The sequence below is a fragment of the Pinus tabuliformis genome, chromosome Q (genome assembly GCF_031772625.1).
Source record: "Pinus tabuliformis cultivar Carrire ecotype Pingquan chromosome Q, CPIR1, whole genome shotgun sequence".
Lineage (NCBI taxonomy): Eukaryota > Viridiplantae > Streptophyta > Pinopsida > Pinales > Pinaceae > Pinus > Pinus tabuliformis.
In genome coordinates, this window is record NC_142296.1 from 1,178,898,462 (window position 1) to 1,178,919,581 (window position 21,120).

Consider the following 21,120-nt stretch of genomic DNA (forward strand, 5'->3'; position numbering starts at 1 on the left):
TCCCTTGCTATTTTTTATTATTGTTCCTCAATAAACCTTGCCTATATTATATAATTTCACAATTCAATTTTTAATCATGATGTAATATAAAAAACAAATTTTAGCTTAACACTACAATAAATAATCACAATTTTAATCATAACTTTAAAATATTAAATATTGAATTAATTTTTAGGAATCTTTTGCACTCACACTTAAGTCTTTGAAATTTTTATATTATATATTCTATTACATATGAATTCTTTGCCACGCGATTAAGACGACAAGAAATATTTCATATCAATTTGATTTTTTTGACATAGAAATTCTACAGTGAATTAAGATGAGTATAAGTTTAAAGTTAAATATATAGTTTGTTACAATAATTAGTTTAGATATATATATATATATATATATATATATATATATATATATATATATATATATATATATATATATGAAGATACTAGACATTGTAATTTCTCCTCCTTATTTGATCTCATAAGCTAAAGATGGAATAAAATGTACACAAGCACATTTCAATAAACTCTTAACTTTTGTAACAAATGGTGATGTTGGGACTAATGTTTCATCCAAAATTATCTATGCACCTATATTTATTTTGCTTCAAAGTTATCTAGTCCATTATTTACTTTCGTTACTTCCCTTCATTGTATTCAAATGTGTTCCATTATTAGATTTATGAATTTGTTTAAGCATTCAATAATTGTTATCAATTACTTTTTGCATAAAAAGCGAGTACTAAGAAACAATGTTACATATTACACTTATTAAAATTTATTGCTTATATTGATAAAAAAATATAGTAAAAGATAATATATATATATATATATATATAATTTATTTTAATAATTATATAATATTTACGTTATAAAAATATAAAATTTGAATTTTATGATTAATTTTTTTTCATAATTTAAATAAGTATATTAATTTTGAATGAAATTTGAAAAGCATAAATTAATCAACAAAATTATTATCATAATGGTTTATATATATATATATATATATATATATATATATATATATATATAATAATTTATTTTAATAATTATATAATATTTACGTTATAAAAATATAAAATTTGAATTTTATGATTAATTTTTTTTCATAATTTAAATAAGTATATTAATTTTGAATGAAATTTGAAAAGCATAAATTAATCAACAAAATTATTATCATAATGGTTACATAAAAATAATATTATACTTTATATTTTAAAATTAAAATATAAATAATTTAAAATATTCATTATATTAAAAAAATTATTAATTTTATTAAATTATTATATCAATTTATGAGAAATAATATAGAAAATTTAAAATGATTTATTTTAGTCATTTATGAAAAATTTAAGAAAAAATATAATACTATTATTTAATGTTAAATATAAATATATTCACATTAATTATTTAAATAAAGCATATTTTTGTTTGTTTGTCAAGTGATATGTGTTTATCCAGGCTTGACCCATGTTTGAAAAACTACGACCTACGGGTATCTAAGCCGTCAAAATCACCTGGGGATCGTACCCGACGTGGGCCACACCAACCCTAAGTTGACTGGACTTTAGCGCGTCTCTTCCCCCTAGCACGGGTGCAACAGCCTTCGTGAGGTTTGATCTTGGGTCGCCTTGCCAACGAGGCCCATCCTCAATCAGTTGTGCCTGTTACACAGTAATTTGTCACCATTTGTCACCGTCCCTGTTACCCCTTTCCCGCACTTTGGAGGACTCATTCCGGGACCTGTGAGAAGTGACATAACTTGAAAACACTTGCATTATGTTCCCCTAAGTATGGACTTCATATGCCTTGAAGACATCTCCTGCAGAATATCCTTAAAAAGTCCCCTTTTTCCATTAGCGCGGATCCACAGTGTATCACCCGCACCAATGGGGAAATCCTCCAAAGAGGGCGCGCCAGTTGGCGCTCTGTCTCAGAGTCTTACCCGCGCCAACCAAGTTTGGGAAAGCTTTTTAACAAACGCACGCCCGAAAGTTTTTTCCTTTCGACTCATGAAGCTTTTCAAGGATAATGCCAATCTCATGGATGTCGAGATTCATCGTATCTCTATCCATAATAGCTTTTGAGGATAATGCCAATCTCATGAATGTCTTGATTCATTGTATCTCCTTCTCCTCCATCTATAAAAGCTTGTTCTGTTGCATTTGACAAGCTAGTTTGGAGCATAGGGAGAATTATACTATTGGAAGTCTGAGAGATTGCTGTAAGAGTCTTCTTTACATTCATAATCAAAGAGAGAGAGGCTTGTTCCCAATCCCAACAAGCTTTGCAAGACATATGTAGCTGATCACCCAACCAAAGGAGGATTTGACGTCAGAACTATGGTTGTATTCTTCTTTGTTGATTATCAATAATAGATGACTATCATTATGGTTCCACTCTTGTTGTTCATTGTAATGATATTTGAGTTATATCTTTTCTGACCGATATATAATTGCATCTATTGGATTTTATGCTTGTATTTGTGTTGTTCTTTGTATGTGCAGGTGTCCATTCACGGAGATCGTGGGGATCGTGACCGGCCAGAGCAAAGGAACGGGAGTGTCAACTCTTCTACAACACTAGCGTTGGAATCCAAGTAGGCTCTCATAATCCACCTTTAATTTGTAATTAGGAACTTGCGTGATAGCATTGTTTGATTGTTGCTAGACCCATTTTGGGCTAGTGGGGATCACCTCTGTCAGCAGAGGGGATTTACCTCTCCAACAATTTGGCGACTCCACTGGGGAAGCTATTTGTTGTTTGATTCGTAAACTTTGGACGGAGCCTGAAGTACGGCCAGGTAGCCTTCGAAACGCTATTGCTCTGCATTAGCGAAGTAGATCAACGCCACTTCAGTCAATCTCCGGTTTGGTTTACGAACTAAAAAACTTGGAGTTTGTCTTGTCTCTTTGGTTTTCTCTTGTTTTGATTGCTTAGATAGCTTTCTGGGTTGGATTCTTTGTTGTCTCTTGCTGCCTGGTCTGTCTGGATACTGCTGGCCTAGTCTTGGATTGCTTGTTTTTTATTTTAGCATAGCAAACTTGATTGGCGCTCTTTTTTGCATGACAGTCGCGCCAATTGGCACCACTTGTCAATGTACAGCCCGCGCCAATCCTCAATTGGCGCTACTTTTAGCCTGAAAGTCGCACCAGCCCAGGGAACCTTTTAGAGTTTGCTTGTTTTGAGCCTTCCAAGCTTGGTTTTTGTGTCTGGATACTATTGTTCAATCACTTGAATGTGTTAGAGTCTTGTTTGATTGGTTTTTGGCCTTTACCCTTTGGATGTTTGCTTTTTTCGATCGATTTCACATTTTTAGCCCTAGGGAATCTAGTGGCTTTGTGTATCGAGCCTTCCTTAGGAGTTTTGGTCTTTTGTCGGTCCAGTCGACTTTTTGGTTACTCTCTTGCACTTGTTCAGTGATTGTTAAGCTTTTTATTGCATTATTCGAGTGATTCACTTCTTTTTCACTTGGATTCCGCTTGGCTTCGTTTTGGGCTTAGATCACATAGCTCATTGAGGTTTTTGTGGTTTTTCTTGTTTTGAAAGATTGCCTTGGTGTTTCAGGGACTTGATTATGTTTTCATTGAGTGAAAGTTGTATCTTTTACTCTTTGTTATTATCTCTCAAAATTTGTTTAGTGCACTTTGCCATTGAAAAGAAAACGAACAATCTCTTTTGCTTTGAATTAGTGAATGGAAATTAGAGCTTTTCGTTGTTGTCAGCAATTGGTGACTTTAAAGAAAAGTTTCGTTTATTGCCATTAGCTGCATTAGAGTCATTTTTTATTGTTTTATGATCATTTTGTTTGATTGAAAGATCTCAACTCTCCCGTAGTTAGCATTCATCGAATGAAATGATATATTTTGGCATATAGCTTGCATTTAGAAAATTGTGAGAGATTACATACGGTAAGACCTGGAAATTGAAACCTAATCAAAGATCAACCATAAAATGAACTAAATGAATCTAACAACGCATTGGAACATAACGCACACATTTAGAGGTCTAGGCTAGAGATGTGCTCCGGCGTCGTTAAACTTAGTCACTTTTGTTTCACTCAAGGTTGAGTGATTCCTCCTTTCGTGACGCAATAGTGGTCTAGCAAGGATTTGAGCTCCCACGTACCGTCGAGTATATGGGGAGACCCCACTAGGTTATCATCCTTTATCCATAGGAAGTCGTGTCTGTCGCCTTACAAGTCGTAATGCACTGAACACAGCATTCGGGAAGATTGACTGTCGTACGGGAATTCCTTGGTTTTCATATGATTGCCAAGGTGTATATGCAGTTTTACGGATTCTCTGGTAAACCCTTTGCCTAGTTCTCTAGAGTAGTCACTTTTGATCCTTTTCGGACTCCCTAAAAGAAAAGGCTCAGCTGAGCATTTTGTCACTTCGGGCTCATTAAACATTCGAAGGAGACTAGAGTCATCTTTTTGTCCTTTTCTCAACTCTTTAAAAGTGAAAAGGTCAAGTTCGATTTCTTTGTCTTAAAATTTATTCGGCCACGATTCACATTTACCCAGTTAGATCTTGTTTGCGTTAGCTTGAGTAGGTTTATTTTTCGATTGCAACCTTTCCGGGGTTCACCAACCCAGGGATCCCCTCTGATGGAAACCCTGGTCATTTCACTCCTTTTGGGAATGTTGGTGCTCCTTACATGGCAACGTTGTCCCTCCCAGGGTTAACTGTTGGGTTGCCTGTTTGGTTGTTCCCAACCTCTTTGGTCCCTGTCGTCTCGACTTTTGGTCAATCAGTCCCTCCACCTGAACAACATCATGTTGATTCTAAGGTGGACCTCTCCCCTTCTTTGCCTGTTTCTACGTCCTCATCTTCTACTTCGCCTGGTGAAAGTCTAGATTCAAGTAACCTGGTGACTAAGAAGAAGAAGAAGAAGACGAAGAAGAAGAAGTCTCCTAAGGGAGAGGCTAAAACTGTAGCTAGTCCCTCGAGTACACCTCCCATCGGGCCACCTTCTGCTCCTCTGTGGAAAGTCAAATTTCCTTGTAGATTATGCAAAGATGACCATCTTCTGCACGATTGTCCTGGCATTCCCAGGGTCTTAGAAGTATGGTCTCACGATCCGGCCCGCCCCTCATCGTCCTCTGACGCTCACGATGATGCTACTCTATTAGCTCAAAATGGTAAGGGAAAAGGGAAGATTCGAATCCCCTGTAGACTCTGTGAAGGCAATCATCCCCTTCACCTTTGTCCACTCATGGATAAAGCCTTCGTTGTCTTGGAAAGTCTCACAGCTCCTTCACCCCAACTACCCGTTGGCTATCAACGTCTCTCTGCAGCCACAGATCGTTCCCCTGCTGACAAAGAGATCGACCAAGATTCCTCTCTTGTCCAGCCTCCTCTTCCTGAACCTGGCTCTGCCAAGCCTGTTCCAGACCAACCATTGATCGGAAAGAGTGTCGACTCGAGTTCACCACCCGTCGACCACTCTGTTTCGGAAGAGCATCATTCCCATGTTCTTCTCGTCTCCTCAGATTCTCCTGCGTCTGGAAATGATTCTCCTATCCCAGCTGCTCCCGAGAGTCCTGCTTTGGTCCCTTTAGAGCAGGGGGGCAATCATACGATTCCCCCACCAAGTAGTTCAGTCGTTTCCTTCGACTGGAGTCGTTTGACCACCTCCCGCCTTCCATCCCATGTGCCTTTCTAGGTCACGGTACACGCCTATAATAGGGCAATACCTGGCACTATTTTGGATGAGGGTGCATTTGTCAGTCTTATGCCTGCCACTACTTGGCAAGCTTTGGGTTCCCCACAGCTTGTGCCAGTGGCGCTGGATCTGACGGCTTTTGATGGAGGAACTAGTCAACCATTAGGGATCCTTCCAAAGTTCCCTATTACTTTGAGAGGAAAAACCGTCTATATAGACGTATCGGTTACCCAAGGTGCTTTAGATTTCAATCTTCTCCTTGGTCGTGACTATGTATATGCCATGGGGGCCCTGGTCTCTTCACTTTTCCGTGTGGTTTGCTTTCCACACAATGGAAGAATCATGACTATAGATCAATTATCGTTCGTTCGTCCCCGGGTCCCTCCTGCGCAGTCGTCATCCCCTCCTGGTTTTCATCCACCAGTTGCATCTGCCCCACCACAGATCAACTACGTGGCCACTTATCCCATGCCTGTATCCAGTGATGCCGCCGTCGTGCATAGTGTCCTGGGGGCATTGGGTCCTGACTTCCGAGATGTTACCCTTCCACCCGGAGTGGCACTCTTGGAAGCCCCGACTTCCTGTTCATTCTAATGAAGTTCGGGCGGAGCATAGTTCGTTTTCCTATGTCAAGCTCCTTAAAAAATGAAACTAGGTCTGGCGGAGCATAGTTCATTTTCCTATGTCAAGCTCCTTAAAAAATGAAACTAGGTCTGGTGGAGCATAGTTCGTTTTCCTATGTCAAGCTCCTTAAAAAATGAAACTAGGTCTGGCGGAGCATAGTTCGTGTTCCTATGTCAAGCTCCTTAAAAAATGAAACTAGGTCTGGCCGAGCATAGTTCCTGATCTTGCGTCAAGCTCATTAAAAAATGAAATAAGGGTTATGAGGATAGTTCCTTTCCTAGGTCAACCTCATTAAAAAATGAAACATCTCCTCCTTTCCAAATCGAGTCTTTGATTAAGATCTCGTAAAATACAAGTCGAGTATTTCATAAATCTCGAGAGTGAACCTTCATTCCATCCACTTTGTTGAATGCAATGAAGCTTGGGGGCATGTACCTCATTTTGCGTCATTATGTTGGGGGCATGCGAACTCATAACAAGCATAGTTTTTCGTTTCAAGCTTGTGTAAACATGAAACCGAATCCAAGCAGATTTCTCCATGGTTCAAGTGTAAAAATGAACCCATACCTAATTTACATCTTGTGATTGCCACCTATCCGCTACATTTTGCTAGATGAACCTTGGTTGTTTCATTCCATCGACACCATCTCTTTAGCTGATCATATGCTTTCACTTGGTTGTTTATCCTTTCCAGAGGAACTACAGCGATGAGTGGTTTTATTAGCCAACCTCTTGACCATTATATGTTTTGAGCAGTTCCACCATTACCGGAACCAGTTGCTACCCTTTATACCACTCGTTCCTCCAGGACGAGTCTCCTTTTAAGCTCTTTTCTGACTCGTAAAAGATGAAAAGATAGCTGAGTATTTTTTCTTTTTTGACTCGTTAAAGAGAATAAAAATGGAGGTCTACTTTCAGCTCTTTTTCGACCGTTTAAATATGAAAAGATCGCCGAGTTACCCCTCTTGACTCGTTAAACGTAAATAAGAGGCGGTCGTCTTTAAACTCTTTTCCGACCATGTAAAAACGAAAAGATTGTTGGACCCTTGTCGTTTCAGGTTCGTTAACGGTCACGAAGCAACGTGATTTCTATCACTTTTTTACTTTTTCAGGTCGAAATCACTACTCATGAAAAGTACTCCTCGATCGTAATGGTCGGGCGGTTCTTTCGAGCATTGTTTTATACTTTTTCGGGCTCGAGAGACACAAATTTATGAAAAAGGACACCCTTGGAGTTTTCTTTTCTGTTGTCTTTTCAAACTCTCTAAACATGAAAAGACGCCGAGTTCTTCCTCTGTCAGACTCGTAAAAACTTGATGACATTGGAGTCCGTGGAGATGACGTTACAAGCATATGTTATCCCCATCAAGCTTGTTAATAAAAATAATTGGGGTACTCGCCAGAAATGGTGGGGGAAAATGGAACCATAATTATTGTCGTGTCAGCAGTATGTCGCTCTTGAACATGGCACTTGTCTGCTTTCGTGTCTGGGTGGGGACATCTTATCTCGTTTTGCACTTGCCTCCATGGATTTGGGTGATCCTGTTTGACCTCTCATTTGCTCATTGCCTTGTCACCATGACCTTTGATCCATTGATGTCAAATACTGCCAAGTCCACTATCGTGCCACCGATATGTTCAAGAGAAGTTGACCTCTGCAGAATAACAACCTCCCTCTGATAGCTCACATAATTCTGATTTACCACAACATTCTTCCTCTGAGTGTCGATGATGTGGGAAACACTATGGCCCACCTTCGATCAAGGTCACTTCCTGTCGACTTCAGCTCATTATCCAGGAAGTTGATCTAGAGACTCCCTTTCGATGCCTTGGAGCCTACATGCCTCAATGGCAGGTTCTTCGTGTTCGACGTGAGTTTTTCATCATTGACCTCCGATCGAATGATTCTACGGGTGTTCGATGCCAGCTCACTGATTCACACGCCGTAGATTGTACCTATAGTACCTTGAGGGCCATTGTCACTATTCGTGGTACCTCTCGCGTCTGTTAACAGTTTTCATTATTGACTGGTAATCAGACGATGTTCATGCATGTTCGACTTCAACTCATGTATTCACATGCTTGAACTTGTACTTTTGTTCGGGTCGAGATGGAGCGCAAGACCCTGGATTTTGTCTGTTGGAATCTAGGCTGCGATTTTGTGGATTATTGTTACATGACTCATTCACTGGATGGCTGCGACCATGCCTGAGTCTATTCATCGATCCTCACCGGATGGATGCGCCCATACCATGGATCTAGATTATTATGTACTCTGTTATGGATTGTTGCGCCCATACCACATATATCATGTACTTGAGCTATCAGTTGTACCTCTCTATGCAGATTCTCCGGTGGCAGCTGCATGTGTTCTTGTAAAGCATTTCACCCCTCTCTCTCTCTCGGGCCTCATGCTTTAGGGGGCATCTGTTACACAATAATTTGTCACCATTTTTCACCGTCCCTGTTACCCCTTTCCCGCACTTTGGAGGACTCATTCCGGGACCTGTGAGAAGTGACATAACTTGAAAACACTTTCATTATGTTCCCCTAAGTATGGACTTCATATGCCTTGAAGACATCTCCTGCAGAATATCCTTAAAAAGTCCCCTTTTTCCATTAGCGCGAATCCGCATTGTATCACCCGCGCCAATGGGGGAAATCCTCCAAAGAGGGCGTGCCAGTTGGCGCTCTGTCTCAGAGTCTTACCCGCGCCAACCAAGTTTGGGAAAGCTTTTTAACAAACACACGCCCGAAAGTTTTTTCCTTTCGACTCATGAAGTTTTTCAAGGATAATGCCAATCTCATGGATGTCGAGATTCATTGTATCTCTATCCATAATAGCTTTTGAGGATAATGCCAATCTCATGAATGTCCTGATTCATTGTATCTCCGCCTTCTCCTCCATCTATAAAAGCTAGTTTGGAGCATAGGGAGAATTATACTGTTGGAAGTCTTATAGATTGTTGTAAGAGTCTTCTTTGCATTCATAATCAAAGAGAGAGAGGCTTGTTCCCAATCCCAACAAGCTTTGCAAGACATATGTAGCTGATTACCAGCCAAAGGAGAATTTGACGTCAGAACTATGGTTGTATTCTTCTTTGTTGATTATCAATAATAGATGACTATCATTATGGTTCCACTCTTGTTGTTCATTGTAATGATATTTGAGTTATATCTTTTCTGACCGATATATAATTGCATCTATTGGATTTTATGCTTGTATTTGTGTTGTTCTTTGTATGTGCAGGTGTCCATTCACGGAGATCATGACCGGCCAGAGCAAAGGAATAGGAGTGTCAACTCTTCTACAACACTAGCATTGGAATCCAAGTAGGCTCTCATAATCCACCTTTAATTTGTAATTAGGAACTTGCGTGATTGCATTGTTTGATTGTTGCTAGACCCATTTTGGGCTAGTGGGGATCGCCTCTATCAGCAGAGGGGATTTACCTCTCCAACAGTGCCAGTGGGACTTGACTTAAATAATACATATTAAATATAATTAGTTGATTAATAATTTAAAATTCAGATTTATATAAACTATAGTTTAAGTATTAATTTTATTTATAATGATATATGTTAAATAGTTTAGAATTTGAATATAAATCTTAATCATAATAATTTAAATTAAGTTAATTTCTTATAGGGGATTTGAACTAGTAATCTTCTAATAATGAGTACATCAAGAGTACACCCATTGATTGTGAGCAAAAATACAAAATCTATTAAAAGAAAAAGTCTAATTATTAAATATACAACATTTAAAAAAATAAAAAATAAAAAATAGATTAATTAAACTTAATTGACATGGTAATAATACATAAGATATGACTTGGAAGGATATTTGCAGCTCTGAGGCCCTGTGGTTTTTAGACTCGCGCTCTCCTTCCTTCCGTGTGCCCTCTGTTGCGCTCGACAATGCAGTGGCCCTACGCCCTTGCCTGTCAGGTTGTTTCCCTTCTCTCTCCTTGGTTGGATCTTCTCTCCCTTAGTAGATCCATTTCTTGTGGTATGTTTTTCAGGTCTTCTAGCCATCGGGCCTCCATTTGGCTAGGTGGTCAGCTATGGCCAATATGGCCTCCCCCCTCTTGTGGATCAAGAAATTTTAGCATTTAACTTGTTAATCGCTAATAGGCCTATGTTTCACACGGCCTTTGCCTCTTGTTTTGTGAAGAAGTCAGGTGAAATACCTAAATTCGAAATCTTGGCACCACAAACTTGGCTTCACGCTCTCCTATTGGTAGATCGGGGTCTTGTGGGCTAGTTTATGGGTTTATGGCCCTCCCCAAGATCTATATATCAATGGGTTAAGAACAACTAGAATCCACTGATAGAAGGATAAGTGACCTCCTCTTTTTGTGGTAAAGTCTTCTTCACATTCATCTTTAAGAAGAAAACATATCGAGACAAGATTTTACAGAGTGGGTCATACTTCATGGGGGAGCAAGGGCTCTACCTAGACCAGTGGAGCCCTAGTTTCAACCCTAACTGTGATGTCCCTTCATCGGTCCCTATATGGGTGAAGTTTCCTTTTGTTCCCTTTCACTACTGGAATGATTCCACATTTAGAAAGATTAGGAGCAATTTCGGGAAGTATGTCGACTATGTCAAGCCAAAAGATGGAAATTCTTCTTGTGCCAAGATCTGTTTTGAAGTAGATTTAGAAAAAGGTATCCCCATGGAAATAACTATAAATTTGGATAACTATTCACACATCCAAGAAGTGGATTATGGTCACCTTCCTTTCAAATGAAAAACTCTGTCATGACTATGGTCATTTTTCATGGAATTTCTCCATTAAATAAGAAGAGCAGGAGAAGAAAACTAAACAAGGGGAACAATGATAGAAGGAAAAGCAGTGAAGAGGCTCTCACAAGAAAAACCTTACCCCACCATATGCCCAAACTAAAGGTCTTGAAAATAATCTAGCCCCCACATTCCCCCAAGAATAAATTGGTGGGAAATGGAGAAGGCTCAAGCGAATCAACCACTAGAGGAAGTTCAGGTAATATGTATGAAGCACTAGCACACGAGGAAGAAGAAGGAGAGATTCCATAGTAAAGTTCTCGATGCATAGAAGAGACACCTACCCTTGTCTCCTCTCAGCACCTTGTTGGTGACTCGATGATAATCAGATCCAATTAAGATCTAAATCTACAGAAGAAGAAGACGATTTCCTTCCTCCAAGAGAAGATACTATCAACACCCCCTTTACCAGTTTTACAGATGAAAAGTTGAAAGTGGATAAGGCCTCAGAGATAAAACACATAACCTGAATATCAAGGTAGAAAACTAATAGAAAAAATCACAATGAACAAATGGAAAAAGAAAAATAATTCAGCCACCAATCTACTCTACAAAATAGTCAAACAAGAGATAAAGGTGGAAAAGGAAATAAGTGAACTATTGGACCAACCTCGTGCAAAGGCCCCCACCAAACCAAAACTAAGTAATGATAACATCATATTGGAATTTCATGGGCTTAGGGTCTGAGGAAAGGAGATCTGAAGCTAAATCCCTCATCGAAAAGGAAAATCCCTTGGTAACCCTCCTCCAAGAAACAAAACTTGAAGACCTTGAAATGTTATCTCATCACTTCCAGGTTTCGAATGGAACTGGAATTTCTTCGGTAAGTTCTTTGGGTGCGTTGGGAGGCCTCAATACCCTTTGGGACAAATCCCAATTTCATCTTCTTAATTCCTCCAAAATTGTTCTTTGGCTAGTAACCACTTTCCTAGACTTCGCCTCAAATCAGGTATGTATAGTATTCAATATTTATATGCCTATGAATTTTAGGGAAAAAAAGAAAGTTGGACCTCTCTTCATTCCTTGGTGGAATCTATGTCTAGAACCTATGGTATTTTTAATGGTGAATTTAGTGTTATTCTTCACTACTGGGAGAAAAAATGAGGGACAATCATCAGAGACCCTTTCCAAGAACAAATGGAAACTTCATCTTTCATGCTCACTTGATGGATATCAAACTAGTTGGGCTAAATTACATGTGGAGTAGAAAAATATTTGGTCCCAACCACATGACTACCAGATTATATTGCTTCCTCATATATGATGACTTTATCCACTGAAATATCTTAGCCAAATCCTCTATCCTACCCTGGAATGGCTCTGATCATCACCCCATCCAACTAGATCTTTCCTCTCCTATTAAATATGACCCCACCCCTTTCATATTCAACCCCATTTGGATCTAAAACCCTAAAATCCATGAAGTGGTCACCCAGTATTTTCATACTATAGTGGAAGGAAGCCCTATTAGGACCTGGGAAGCTAAGATAAACAGAATAAAATCCCACATTAAAACCTGGATGAAATCCTCAGTGTAAGTTATCCAGGCCCCCATCCATGAAATTGAAAAATCCATTGAAATCCCCCACTCCTTCATGGAGACAAAATCAATCTCCAAGAAAACCTTGTCTCAAGACAAGATCCTCTTTGACAAATATCATTCTCTATTGAAAAATGAGGAAGAATAATGGTGACTCAAATCCCGAAGCTTGTGGCTCCAGGGAGGAGATCAAAACACTAAATTTTTCCACAAACAAGCACTAAGATAAATGACTTTAAGCAAATAAAAGTAGTAGTGGATTTATTTAGAAATATCTACACCCACCAAACTCACGCCTCGAAGGAGGTCGAGACCTATATGCTAGAGCATACGCCCCATGTTATCAATGAGGAAATGAATAGAACACTCATGCTCCTTCCATCTGAGGACAAGATCCAAATAATTATCTTTGCTTTTCACCTGGATAAAGCTCAACTTGGCTTAGATGGTTTCTCTACAAATTTCAACCATAAATACTGGGACATCAATAAAAAGGACTTTTGCAGAATGAAAGGATACTCTTTGAAGAACAACTGCACAGTCATAGGGATAAATTCATCGCTTCTTGCCTTAATCTCCAAATAAAAAAACCCCTCCTAATTTCATAGATTTTATCCCATCTCCATGTGCAAGGTCTCATATAAAGTAATATCCAAAATCCTAGCATATAGTTTAAATAAACTCCTCCCTAAGATCATATCTGAAAACCAAGGAGGATTTGTCTTAGGTAGACAAATATTTGAAAATATAATCTTGTTACAAGAGGCCATTTTTTCCAGTAGACAAAGGGAAGATAAAGGAATGGCCATCAAGTTGGACATGGTGAATGCCTTTGATTGGGTTATCGATGGGTTCCTCTTCAAAAGGCTAAGAAGAATGGGATTCAACAACACTTTCATTTAGTGGATTAAACTTTGTATCAACTCTCCATGGATTACTCCTATAATTAATGCTAGGGCCACCAAATTCTTCCAGGTTGGCCTTCATCAAGGATGTCTCTTGTCACCCTTCTTGTACATTTTAGTAGTGGATTCATTGAGTGAGATCCTATAGCATGAACACAACATCGAGTGTCTTCTTGGTCTACCATACGCTCCTTCAACCAAAAGTGCAAGCCATGATCAATTTGCTGGCAACACCATTTTGTTGGGTGGACCTAGATGATTATTGCAAGGCAATCTAAAACAATCTTCGAAAAATTTCTAGAATCCATGGGGGGGCTAACCAATTCAGCTAAATCTCAAATATTTACTTGGAACATATCAACAGGTTTATGCCTTCAAAATGGAGCAATTTTTGGTTTCAATGTCATAGAGGGTAGAAAAAATTTAAGTACTCGGGAATTCTAATCTGCTACAAATCTCTCTCCCCTCAAGCTTAGCAATTAGTAATTCAGAAGATTAAAAAGAAACTAGAGTCATGGGGGGGGGGGCAGATGGTTCATTATTATGAAAAGAATAGTCCTGATTAAATTATTTCTTTTAGCCATATTTCTTTACCACTTTTTGGCCTTGATGGCTCCTCAATTCATCCAGCAAGCTCTTGGGAAGATCATTCGCAAATTTTTTTGGGAAGGGAGTAAAAAAAAAACCAAAATATTTCATTTGATAAAATGGATCACAATATATTCCCCCAAATATCACGGTGGCTTGGGGATCAGAGACCTAGCTCTAATGAACTAGGCAATGGGTGCAAAGCTAGCTTAGAAAATTATAACAAATAGGGAAGCCTGATGGGTCAAAGTCCTTTTCAGTAAGTATGGTCATCTAAGTAGAGAAGGATTGGGAATTCCTCCTCACCTCTACTATCAAACTTGGAAGTTGATTGCAGTATCGCAAGAGCTAATTTCAAACCATCTCAAATTGACCCTTGAAATGGATCCTCAATTTGTCTTTGGTTGGATTCTATCCTTAATCACCCCCCCCCCTCTAAGATTTGAAGATTTATAGTCCCTTCATCAGTTTACCCAAGAAAGGACACTTGTTGGAATCTCAAAATGGAAGGGTGATGGATCGTGGGAACAATGACACCTTGAGAATATTCTTCCAAATCTCGAGTACTCAATGAATCTCCTTAAAACTAGGCTATCAGGCTTTGCACCAATAAACCGATTGGAGAATGACAAGTTGGGATGGAAACCCCACTCATATATTATGAAGGTTGGTAATGAAGAGTTTATCTTCTCATTACAGGTTTCACCAATATACTTTACGTGGAAAAACCTCTGGGTCAAAAAATAAATTCCTCAGGTAAATACATGCTAGCTGATCCTCCTTCATAAAAATATTATGACTTCAAAAAATCTCAGGAAAAGGGGGATACATGGACCCTCACTATGCCCTCTTTGCAAGAATTAAGGAGAGACTATCCCCATTTCTTCCTCTTTTATCCTTTCTCTTCTCAAGAATGGAGCTTGGCCTTGGGCACCTTGTTTCCCTGGCTAAAAAATCCCTCTGCCATCAAGGACTACATTAAGGGTTGGCACAAGCAATACTGTGGGACCTTCGAAGGGAATCCTAGACTAAAGTGGATTTGGACCTCCCTACCAAAATTTATATGTTGGAAAATCTGGTTATCAAGAAATAGTGTATTTTTAAAGATAATTGCATCTCTTCCTAAGTCACAACCATGAAAGTTCTCTCACTATGTTCAGAATTCAAAAATCTAAAGCTTAAGGATCGAGGCTCATTTCTAGGTTCTACAAAAAATCGTTGGATGGATCTCCTTATAGGCCCTCAAGTTGTTCCTTCCAAATAAAGCCAAAGAGAAGGAAAAACTTTCAAGAATTGGAAACTTAGACTCTCATGTCAGGATTTTGTAGCTTGTCTCTCCCAACAAAAGTTGTGGACACTCTTTTCTTATGGGGCTTCAAAAAGGAACCCAAGACTCTGTTGTGCCCTACGACAACCCCCCATTTCATATCATTTATATTTACAAAATTATCATATGAAATGGGTCCCTTTAGAAGTTAATTGGTATCAATATTGCATTTTTTGAAAAGGTCCGCAAACCAAATGAAGACATTATATAAAACCTTTTGAAAAACCCATTTTTGATCAAATAAAACAATCTTTTATCATTGCGATAAAGCGATCGCAAGATCGCATATCGCAATGACATAGAAGACACAAATAAGAGACATATGGGTTCCCGTCGATGCGATATCGTTGTCGGCTATCGGCGATACTCTATACGCAGTCTTAAAGCACCCCAAGCCTTTCACCCCGATGCGATAGGATATCGCAATCGGCAATCAGCAATATCCTATGCACAATAATAAGGCACCCAGGTCATACCCCCGATGCGATGCGATATCGCAATCGGCAATCGGCGATACACTATCTATGCACATTGTTATGCCCATTCACCCCGATGCGATGCGATTTCGCTATCGGCGATCGGTGGTATGCTATCCATATGTTTATATAATACCAATTCTCCCGATGCGATGCGATATCGCTATCGGCGATCGGGGTTTCAAAATTGTCAACATAAGGATTTAAGTGTTCCCGACGCCCGATTATGATATAGCGCGGATTTCAAAAAAGCCGTTAAATGGAGGGATATTACGATCCGTTCATATTTAAAGCTTGATCTGTTAAGCAATCGTTCACCTGCACTCAACCGCCAAAATATCCATAGCACGCTTAAGCGGGCCATTCGGCCGAATAATGGTATAATGAGCATTTAAGGGGTGGCAGGTTTTAAACGGCCATTTAATGTAATTGTAAGATCTTCCCATGGATTGTATCCGCGGCCATTTTTAAGAGTTAATCTCTCAGCACGCTTTGATCAATATATCCTTCCCATATTGGCTTTTCATTGGCATATCTCTATGTTACGTTTATTTTCGCCGCTGTGCAGAATTCATCTAAAGGAGAAAGCTCAAGCAAAATGGGGAAGAAATCCAAGAAGACCACAGGCGCTTCCGCTACACCAGCTGCAGGACAAGCCGTCGTGGACAAAAAGAAGGGATTGATATCTGATACTACATGTACAGGTCTCGTCAGAGTTACTTGGCAAGGTACCTACAACCTGATTGAAGCCGAAGAACCAGCAGTGACAACAGTAGAAGCTACTGTGGATTTAACTCGGAAATCTGAGAGTACTCTCAAGGACTTAGCCGACTCTTTCCTTCACAGGATAGCAGCCAGGGAGCAAATTCTCCCATACACAGACGTAGTGCGGTGGGCGATTGAAGAAATCCCAATCCTGGATAGAACCTTCAGCACCAGAGACGGGAGAATTTTCGGGTCATTCAGGGCAGATGATCTAAGGCAAATGTATCATTTGCCCGAGCCAGAGAAGATATATAATAAGGCGTTCCTGGAGAAATTCGCAAACGAAAATGAAGTTGAATCCGAACACATCCGGGATTGGAGACCAAATCCGGCCAAGCACAAACACGAATCTTCCGGTAAGTACTTGATTGATTCTCTGGCTTCTCCTTATTGCTATGCTGGAATAATGATGTGTACATTATGGGGATTGCATGACTCTGCTAATTTTACCATAGAAATGGTTCCCCTAATGGAAGCAGCATGCAACAGTGTAATTATGGATTGGACCACTATCCTCTCAGACAAATTAGCAACAGCTGTGCTTGAGTTTAGAAGCAAGACCCGTATTTCTGAAAGGGTAATTCCCCCGTTCTACTACAGTGCCTATATTCTAGATACCCTGTGTTTTAACTCTGAATTCCCCATACTCGGCTGGAGGTGCACTGCACAAGACCCCACTCCTATTCATATATATCATCAGAAATTGTGGAAATCTTCTTATAAACATCATCTATACCAAGTCCGTAATGGCTTTATATTGCCTATTTATTATTCCATTTTCGATAAACCTGCTCCCAAGATTTCTTATCAAGCCGGAATTGATTTAAAGGCAATAGGTAGATGGTTTGGAGAGGAGAGATTTACCTACATAAGAGTTTTCGGTAGCCAAGCCAGACCTCATGTCCTCCCTTTATACATACCGGATAAACTACTGGCGAGGGAAATTTCTTACCAAATCATTGCTGAGAGTGTTACACAAACCCTCAAGAAAAATAAGAAGCAAGGCTGGCCCCCTTTTCCCTTGAGGTGTGGTGTCTATACTCTGCATGATCTCAAGCATGCAAAAAAGGAAGCCACAAAGATTCAATACTTAACTCTGGCGACTCTCCCAAATAGGGAGTTTGATCCAAATAAAGTTGCCTATAATGCACTAGAACAGGCCAAATTGACAAGATTTGACCATAAATAAGATATGTTTGACGACCTGTTCTCTTCAGCTGAGACAGTAAATCAGGTTAAAGCATTCGCCAAAGCGAAATATAATGATGAAGGGTTGACTGAATTTAATAAACTTAGAGAACAGAGGTTGCAAACTCTGCCTCTAGATTTACTAGCGACAACCCCAGCGACATCATCAAGCGAGCCTGGTTGGCAACAGTCAAAGGAACCTCCGGTTATAACAAAGGATCATAATAAGGAACATGAGGAAAAGCAGAGGAGAGAACAAGAAGAAAAGCAGAAGAGAGCGCAGGAGGAAAAACAGAGGAAAGAGAAAGAGGAACAGCAAATGAAAGAGCAGGAGGAAAGACAAAAGAAAGAACAAGAGGAACAACAGAAGAAAGAGCAGGAAAAAGTGCGGAAGGAGTCCCAAGCCGAAAAGCAAAAACAAACCACCATTGATGTCAATATAGATACTCATATTGACCCTAAATTGCTCCAGGAATGGAAGCAATTTGATTCTATCATCAGTGGGTTGGAATGTTCAAAGGATACAGACACTTCCAAGACAACCGATACACAGGACATCACTTCACCTCAGGTTCTAAGTGGAACCAGCAGCCCACCCATTTCCAAAGAAGTTGAGATTATACCAAAGGACCCCTCCGACCAAATCATTTTGCAGGTAGAAGATATTCCTCCCCTGGATGTCTTCTACAGCACAAGGCATAAAGCAGTGGTTAAACGACAAAGGAAAAGAAGAAGGACTTATCAACCTTCCCTTTTCCCAGAGCAAACTGTTACAGGCAATGTGGTTTGGAAGGAGGAATTTGACCCCTCCGATGACCTGACAAAACTGTCGCAGTATGCGGGAGCCTATTCGGCAGCGACAATCGATAAGGCATCAAAGGTAAGTCTTCTACTGAAAACCAAGGATCAAGAGATTTTCTCATTACAGGTAGAGTTAGCTGAGACAAAGCAGAAGGCAGAGCAGGCAGAGCAGCAATTGTTGACGAATAGTCAACTAACTCAACAATTGCAGGCAGAAAAGCAAAGGATCGACCAAAGCGCGATCCAGAAACAGAAGGAATTATCAGAGGCATTGGCACAATTAAAGGCAGCAAATGAGCAAATGATGAAAACAAAGGATGAGCAAATTGCTCAATTGTCATCACAGCTCGAAAAAATAAAGGGCGCTCCACAAGTGGCTGAATTCAGAGCAGAAGAATTACAAATAAACACTGCATTAATATCCCAAATTAAGCTTCTGTGTCAACAAATCGCCCAGGCAGAGCCACTGTGTGAATTAACGACATCCATAAATCAGCAGTTAGAGAAGGCCAGAAATGAATTGAATCAAGCCGAAGAAACCATAGCTGCATTTCTTGACTGGCAAGATTCTGATCAAGGGAGAGCAGCAAATTTACCCAGGATCTTAGAAACACATAAAGATATACTCTTCACAGAATGGCAGTCCCAGATGATGAAAGCAGAGAGGGCAGCTTCAAGATGTAAATCAACTTCCAGCAATCTAGTTGAACTAGTTAACAACACTCTCTACTTATCAAATATGATTTCCCAATGTACACCAGGAAAGTTGACAGCAACGAACACATTGGAGCAATCATGTTATCCTGATTTAGAGAAAAAGGGGAGGTTAATCACTGGGATTAACAGTTTAACCTGGGACGCATATTGGTTCTTCCTGATTAAGCCGCATACACAGAGAGTCACCCTCAAATGCCTAACAGATGCAATTGGGTACATGATTCCCAATATTCAGGATGCCACCTATGCTGCCCAGCTCAGCTCACGCCTCAACAAACCTCCTGAAGTAGAGCCAATGCTTGCGATAAGTCAGCTCAGATATAAAGGCAAGCAGCCTACCTGATGAATCATGCCACCGACTGCCAGATCGTTGAAGAAAATCATATCAAGATTGATTGATACCAATTTAATAGGATTTCTTTTTATAGATAGGTAGATTTGTTAAGTATTTATAGACCCTTTCATTGTTTTGGAAAGGGTCATAAAGTTTTGTACCAGACTTAAAGACTGAAGTTTGCACTTTTGTGCTTCAGTCAATATTCTTTTATGAAACTGGACCAGTTATTCTTAATTCGACAAAGAAGCTTTTTATGCAATTGTGCACTATTGTCTTTGTTGAGAATGTTTCTGCGTTGAACGAAGAATTACAAATAGCAATTGATATTGGGAGTGTCAAGCAGCTCATATGGTATTTCTATCTATGTCTGAATTCATTCCTTTTATATGAATTGTTATGTGATTATTCTTGCTATTATTGATTATATGCATGCGCTGTAACAGTAGATCTATATTCATTCCACTATTGGATGTTTTATGATGTGCCTTTCTTTTTAATCATGTATATGTCAATGATATAAATGATAAGTGTGGTAATATCGCTTCAATCGCTTTGCTTAACTATTTAAGCATAGTAATCATGAATGAAATAATGTCTATGCCCGTTAAATAGAGTCATCTATATGCCTGTTTACAGACACAGATCATCAAGCACTGCACTTTAAATCTCAATAAGTTCCCGGGATAGATCATAGTTTATGTATTCTTGTTAATAGTTTAGTTATTCGCTCACCGTTAGCCTAGTTTATAAATCATCCATTCATCCCGTTTATCCACTTTTGGGAAACTGGTCCCATTATCCCCAGTCGGAGCCACTATTCCAAACGGAAAAGGCGTTGTACTAAGGTCTGGACTGGGTGGTTATCCCCAATGTTGTTGCAGCGATTTTCGAGGCACCAACATTTTTGGCACTAGAAGGAGGGCCTGACTGTGAATGGCAAACAAACCCAAATCTGCAATCCATTCTAAGAGTAATTCTCCCTCCGAATCCCCTCGAACTTCTCATTCGCATGCTTGTTCTCCAGTATCCAAACAAGAAGAAGAGGAATCAACTACCACTGCTCAAACCCATCATACTCCAGAACAATTAAGTCTTGAATCACCTGAAGTCTAGTCTCTTATCCACAAACTTCAGAGCTTCTCGATTTCACCATAGAAATCTGAGGTATCACAAAGCAGTGCGACTTCGCAGTTCAATTTACCTCATCCTCTCACCAGACTTCAGAGCGAAAAGCTCGGTATTGAACCCACTGAGTTCCCTTTACCAAAAAGGAAAAAGGCGAAGAAATATACTGAAGGATCTGACAGTGAAGAGCTTTCATCCACATCCTCCATTGCATCTTCTCCTCTGCAAAGTCAATCATCCACTCCC